At 37.7% G+C, this 6557-nt stretch overlaps 1 long non-coding RNA gene across 2 annotated transcripts in view; it reads left to right on the top strand.

Moving 5' to 3' along the window:
* The window catches only part of LOC102492530 (uncharacterized), a 46884-nt gene extending 40722 nt beyond the window's left edge, over positions 1-6162 (top strand). For both annotated transcript variants that reach the window (XR_001369455.2, XR_001369454.2), the window contains exon 4: positions 6105-6162. This is a non-coding gene — a long non-coding RNA (uncharacterized LOC102492530). The remainder of the gene's footprint in view (positions 1-6104) is intronic.
* The last annotated feature ends 395 nt before the right edge of the window (positions 6163-6557 follow it).

Below are 6557 nucleotides of genomic sequence, written 5' to 3'. Positions count from 1 at the left end.
GTTGATAGAAGTGCAAATTAGTACAGTATGGAAAACAGTATGGATGTTCCTCAAAAAATTAAAAATAGAACTAACATAGATTTAGCAGTCCCACTTCTAGTTACATATCCAACAGAGATATATTATCTTTTTCTCTCTCTTTTCTTTTCAACTTGCTGGAGGACACATGTGCTTGCTGGAAAGAAGGCCAAGAAGGAGAAGGAAAAAGCACTTCCCCGAAGGCCACAATCCTTTCTCCTTCATTTCTCCACCTTGTCCAGATTTTGGACATGTACCCACACATAACTAGTATGTGTTTCAAGTTTCTGTGGCCAGATTTAAAACATGCAGTCACCCATGTGGGATCTGCCTCCTTTAACCACCAGGCCATGAAGCTAGCCCTATAATCACTATATTGAAGAGATAATGCCCATGTTCATAGCATTATTCACATAGGTTGTTTCTATATCTTGACTATTGTGACCAAAGATTAGAAATTAAGATAAAGTTTAAGATAAATTAAGCTAAAGTGAATTGAAGGGCAGAGCTTTCTCCTTTCTTTCCTTCAGAGAATGTATCCTTTGAGAGTTGTGTAGTAAGTATCATAAACTGCTTTTGTCTAGTATTTGGTGGGAGAGATTTTTGATTTACTAGGTTTCTGTAGCTGCTATATAAAATTACAAGGGATTTAATGGCTTAAACAATACATTATTTATTATCTTATAGTTCTATAGGTTGGAAGTCCAACACATTCTTTTCTGGTAGCTCAAGGCAAGGATCCATCATCTTGTCTTTTCCAGCTTTCAGAGGCTACTCGCATTCTTTGGTTTATATCCTCTGCCCCATCATTAAAGCCAATAGTATCAGTGTCTCAGTTCGTTGCTGTTGCTGTAACAAAATACCACAGACTGGAAAACTTATAAATAATAGGAATTTATTTCTCATAGTTCTAGAGGCAAAGAAGCCCAAGATCAATGTACCAGCATATTCAGTGTCTGGTAAGGACTTGAACCTTCCTCTTCCAACATGGCACCTTCTTGGTGCAATCTTAAATGGCAGAATGGGGAAAAAGGGACAGGTACTGTATTCTCATATTGTCGAAGAAATTGAAAAGTCAGGCAGCTTTTCTGAAGCCTCTTCTCTAAATCCATTAATCTCATTTATGAAGATGGAGTTTTCATAATTTAAGTATTTCCTCAGTGAACCCCCCCCCCCCAACGTCATAATACCACCAAACTAGGGATTAACTTTCAGCATGAATTTTATAGAGAAATAAACATTCAAACCATATCAGGTGAATCAAATGCTTCTTAATTCACATCTTTCTGGCCTTTCTGTCATGATCATCTCTCTCTGATCAGAAACCCAGAAAAGTCTCTGTCCTTTTGAGGACAGTAACTAGGTCTGGCCCTGTAGTGCAGTGACTAATTGTCATTCATGGAAAGTTGGATTCCACCTGGCCAGCCACCGTTTGAATTCCAGCCCCTGTGGCTTGTAAAATATGCAGTGGGTGTGTGCATGTGTGTTTGTTGTGTGCTTGTGCATACTCATGCTCTAAATCCCAATGGGATGAACTTATGGAGAAAAAGGATTGCAGAGTGACCAGCCCCTTTGGGGGATTCTCTTTCTCTTTCTCTCTCTCCCTCACCTCCACCCCCACCCCCAAGCACAGGTGCCCACTGGCAATTAAAATAATGAGGGATTGGGATCATGCAAATAACCCGAGATAATCTTCCTATTTTAAATTCAGATAATAAATTACCATTAATCTCACCTGAAACCTTAATGACATTTTGGACATTTTCAGCCTTTCCTGTTTTTTGATTTTTGGTTTGATTGATTATGGTGGGTTAAAGACAAGGTGTGAACAATCAGGAAACAATAGATGCTGTAGTGAAAAACTGATCAACAAAAAGGCAACAAGTTCTGGAGACATAGATAAAGAGGAAAGTTGATACATTTTAAAGAGAAGTAGAGTAGGCAAAAATATTTTTTTTTCAAGTGAGAGCATGATTATTTATTTTTAGGTATTTTGCTAAATGCAGGTCAGGAAGAAATAATGTGTCTTAATTGTTACAGTTTACAGGTGATTTTGTGTGTTTAATGGGGTAGTACAGATGACTTGTTCCTGTCTTGATGCTCTGCTTCCTAAAGTGATCCTCTGTGAGTAAAGTTTACTCTTGGCAAGGTATGGACCAAATTACCAGCAATACTTCCTGTGTATGAGTGTGGACCTCTCCCCAGCATTTCACATAAGGGAGTATTTTCCAGATAATCACTTCAACAATTTAAGCTGAAGGTTTTTCTACTTACCCCAAGGGTGTGAAGTGTGGAGCTCAGGCTATGAGGATATGACTGTGATGGTCAATGCTATGGGCATGAATTTGCTGCCTTCTGCAGAGAGGTGGCCACAAAACAAAAGGCAGTTATATCTCTATGGAACTGAGGTGCCATAGAATGACTTTGACAGAGCTCTTGAACTGGGAGGGGTGAAACTGAACCATAGGGTTGAACTTTGGCAAAGTAGCTAAGGCTGGGTCCTTTGTTCTGCTTGTTATTTTGGGTGCTGATTTGTCATAAAGAGGATTCCACCACATCACTCTTGGCAGGCCTAAATGCCACAATATGGTCATAGATAAAACAGCATCAAAGCAAGCTCTAGCACTAGAGAAAAGTTCTGGAGTTTCTTAGGCATTTACCAATGAATTGTTCAATTATGAAGAGGTCTACTGGTGCCAGGAAAAGAAACAGGGCAAATAAAAGAGCTACATACCGACCAATAGAGAAACATTTATAATTTAACTGATAATGGACCAATCAGTTGAATAACAGTCTTGGTTTTTTTTCATTCAAAACAGTTGGTAGTTTTATTGTTAATCTACAAAATGTAAAGAGCACTCTTATTTTTCTTTCCTTAGGCAAACAGAAGCTTTTCATCCTTATTTACTCTTGTAAAGGATGCTACTCTTAGTGATTCTATAAGGATTTTCTGTTCTTATTCCATAAAAAATGAGCATTTTTCTCCCTAAAGAGCAAAAACATGCCTTTAATCTTAGGCAAGGTATCTCCTTTATGTCATTATGATCAAAATACTTACCAGAAATATTGAAGTATATTGAATACATAATATATTTACCAAGTTAGATTCCGAACTGTTAAATCCTTCTAAAGAAGGGGCTCAAATAAGCAACATGGGGGAAATTGACATCCAGTTTTCCAAACCATCATTTTAATTGCTATGACTATCACTAGCAGATTTATTCATCTGACATTAACTGATATTTCCAAAGATACTTCCCCATACTTAAGTAATGCCTTGAAATTAAACTTAATTTTCTCATAAAGCAAAAAATTCTCATAACTAACATTTATATGATTATTTACCACTATCATATATCTTGTGATTGCCAAAACAGAAATTCTGAAAATCAGTTTTAAATTCCTACCATTGGGAGCCAATAGATGGCATAATGGTTAAGTCGCTGGCCTCCCACATGGCTGACTGCAGTTTGGGTCCTGGACACAGTGTCTTCAAAATCATGCTGAGTGTGTGTGCATACATGCCCAGAATTCCAGGAGGAGATAGAGGAGAAGAGATTGTGGTGTAGACATCCGTCTTGGGAGTGATTTCTTGCTTTCTGACTCTCCAGCAAGTGTATGTGCCCTATAGCAAAAATCTTTATTAAAAAAAAAAATCCTACCATCTGTAGAAATCTTTAGGGGAAAGATTTTTTAAAGAATAATTGAATACAAAAATCAGAAATGCATATCAAGTCACTTTCCTCTTAGTCTCTTGAAGTCAGTATTCATTCAATAGATTTTCACTGAAAATGTTAAGTCTGGCATCATAGCACATGCTGGAAATACAAATAGGACAGGCAGAGATTATTCTAGAGATATGAGGTTTACTGATGAGCAGTTGTTGATACCAGTGATAATTTAAAATGGCAGGAATGGAAAGGGTCAGCAGAGGAAATGACTAGTCAAGATTTTGTGGGTTTAAGTATATAATGTTTTTGTTTGCAAAGAACCACTTTACAACCTATGCCCTCTTTCTAATGATGCATAACTTTATGCCAAGTCTGGATATCAGTCATTAAGATGGAAATGTCTAGACTAGACCAATATTTTTAAGGTTTTGGGCAGAGTGACTCACTTGAATATGAAACCACATATACACACACAAAATTGTACTATAGAGTCCAAGGTGTTAGTTCTGGTATTTCTCGACATTTAGAATCTTAGAAATGAGTAACCGCAGAATGGCTAGTTGCTATACGTGGTAATCTGATAAAATTGTAAAGGCAGATGCACAGAAATCAAAATGAATTTGTATCTAAACCTCCTAGTTCAAACATCTGTTCCCACTGATATGACTAATACTTATTGTCAAAACCGTCTATTGCTTTTTAAAATGATGAAATCACACAGTTGAATTCTTGGTCCATGTTCTCAGAACTTTTCAATGTATAATCTCAAATTAAATTTTTTCCCTTTGCCAAGGATATACATTTCAAGTGTTTAAAAACAATCTGAGTAGTGCCAGCTATACTCAAGGGGATTCAGAAATACATGAAACATACATACTATAAACAGTCATAGAGCTTGGCTCATAATTAAAAACTCAACAGGAAAATATAATGAAACACCATTAGAAAAATAAAACCATCTTCAGTTTGGCAGATAACACCAAGCAGTGTTCTATAAAGAGGTAGTGTATGAGTTGTAAATGGTGAAACCTACATCTGAGAAGTTAAATATTTATATCAAAATCAGCAGTGTGAACTGAAGTGGTTATAAATAGAATAAATAAAAGAAGAAGAACTCAAAAGGAGCTTTTAAATGCTAGTAAATTTGATTCAAAATTTTCATAAACTTAATTAGGTTTTGCCTTTTTCTAAAAAAGTATTATTATTATTATTTTTTAAATTATCCAGAGGGTGCATGCACTTGCCACAGAGCCACCTTGAGGAAGAGAGAGGGAAGGCAAGAAATTACTCTCCATGGGTAATGGTCATGCTGCTATCCCTTCTCCTCCATTTCTCCTTCCCTTCAGGATATTGGGTGTGCGCGCGCGTGCACGCACACACACACACACACACACACACACACACACACACAATTCACCCAAGTGTGTTTTTCTCTTTCTTTCTCTCTTTCTCTCTTTCTTTCTTTCTCTCTCTCTCTCTCTCTCTCTCTCTCTCTCTCTTTCTTTCTTTCTTTCTTTCTTTCTTTATTTTAATTGCCACAGACACAGAGAGAAATGGAGAAAGCACCTCCCCAGTGGGATGTGGCCACACTGAAATGCCTTTTCCACCTCTTCCTCCTGTCAGGATTTAGGTCACACATGCACATGTGGCTGGGGGGGGTTTTTTTTTTTTTTTTTTTTTTTTTCTTTCTTTTTTTTTTTTTGGAGAGATTTTCACTGTAGGGTACGTGCGCTCGCCAGACAGACAGAGAGAGACATAGAGACAGAAAGCGAGAAATCACCCCCCAGGGGGGATGGTCACGCCGCAATCCCTTCTCCTCCATTCTCCGCTCGGGAGCTTGGACACGCACACACACGCGCCCGGCGTGAGTTTTAAGCCACCGGGTCCAGGACGCGAACCGCGGTCGACTACGTGGGAGTCCAGCGACATAGCCATTACGCTAACTGCTGGTTCCCGTGGCTGGGGAGTTTTTCAAGCTGCTGGGTCCAGGACTTGAATCGTGGTCAGCTATTTGGAATCCAGCTTGCAAAGCACATCACTTAAATACTATGCTATGGGGCTAGCCCGATTTTGCCTTTAAAAGATACAAAAATGAATGTGAACTACTTAATGATTAAAAGCAAGCATGTTTTAGGACATTAGCAAACTAAGGAATGTAACATTAATCACCCAGAAACAAAATATAAACTTGGGGAAATTATTGAAAAAGTATTAAAAATTCAGAAATCCAACAAACTTTGGCTTCCTCTTAAGGAAAATTTCATAGAACACAGAAACATAATCTATATATTTTTCCTTATTGGAGAAAGAATAGAGTTCTAAGGAGTTAGGCATAATGGACATAATAATTTGAGAAATGTAGTGAGCCTTTATTCTTGCATTTCCTTATGAGTATCAATATCTGTTTCTCTATAGGTTTGAGAACTGAGAATTAATTAGAAGAGTTGCAGCAGAAGGGCCAAGAGAAAGGAAGATACAAAGGCAATTTGGAAGTAGAAAATAGTGTTGAAATTAAGACTAATTTTTGAGATAATTTTCTAATTTTCTTTATTCCTCCCTTTAAAACTTCAAGGAGTTGACCTAGAAACATTTGTCAGAGTTTTGTGGAAAAGAGGTTTTAGTCAAAAGAAGAAGAAAAATCTTGCCGTTTTGGTCCCAAAAGTTGATGAGAAGAGAAAGGGAAGGGCAGATGAGAAAGTCAGAGAGACACTTAGTGTAGCTTTCCACTTTCCAGGCTGACGTCCCAATGGAATAAAATGTGTGACATGGGACGAAATGTCTCCAAAGGTCCTCATGTCAACTTGTGCCTGACACATTAGATAAACTTGGTGATGGAGAGTAGATTAGACAGAGAGAAGACCTGAGTTT

Source organism: Tupaia chinensis, unplaced genomic scaffold (genome assembly GCF_000334495.1).
Source record: "Tupaia chinensis unplaced genomic scaffold, TupChi_1.0 Scaffold143481_1, whole genome shotgun sequence".
In the NCBI taxonomy this organism is placed as follows: Eukaryota; Metazoa; Chordata; class Mammalia; order Scandentia; family Tupaiidae; genus Tupaia; species Tupaia belangeri.
Note: the sequence above shows the minus strand (reverse complement) of the source record. Positions and strands in the feature narration are given on the sequence as shown.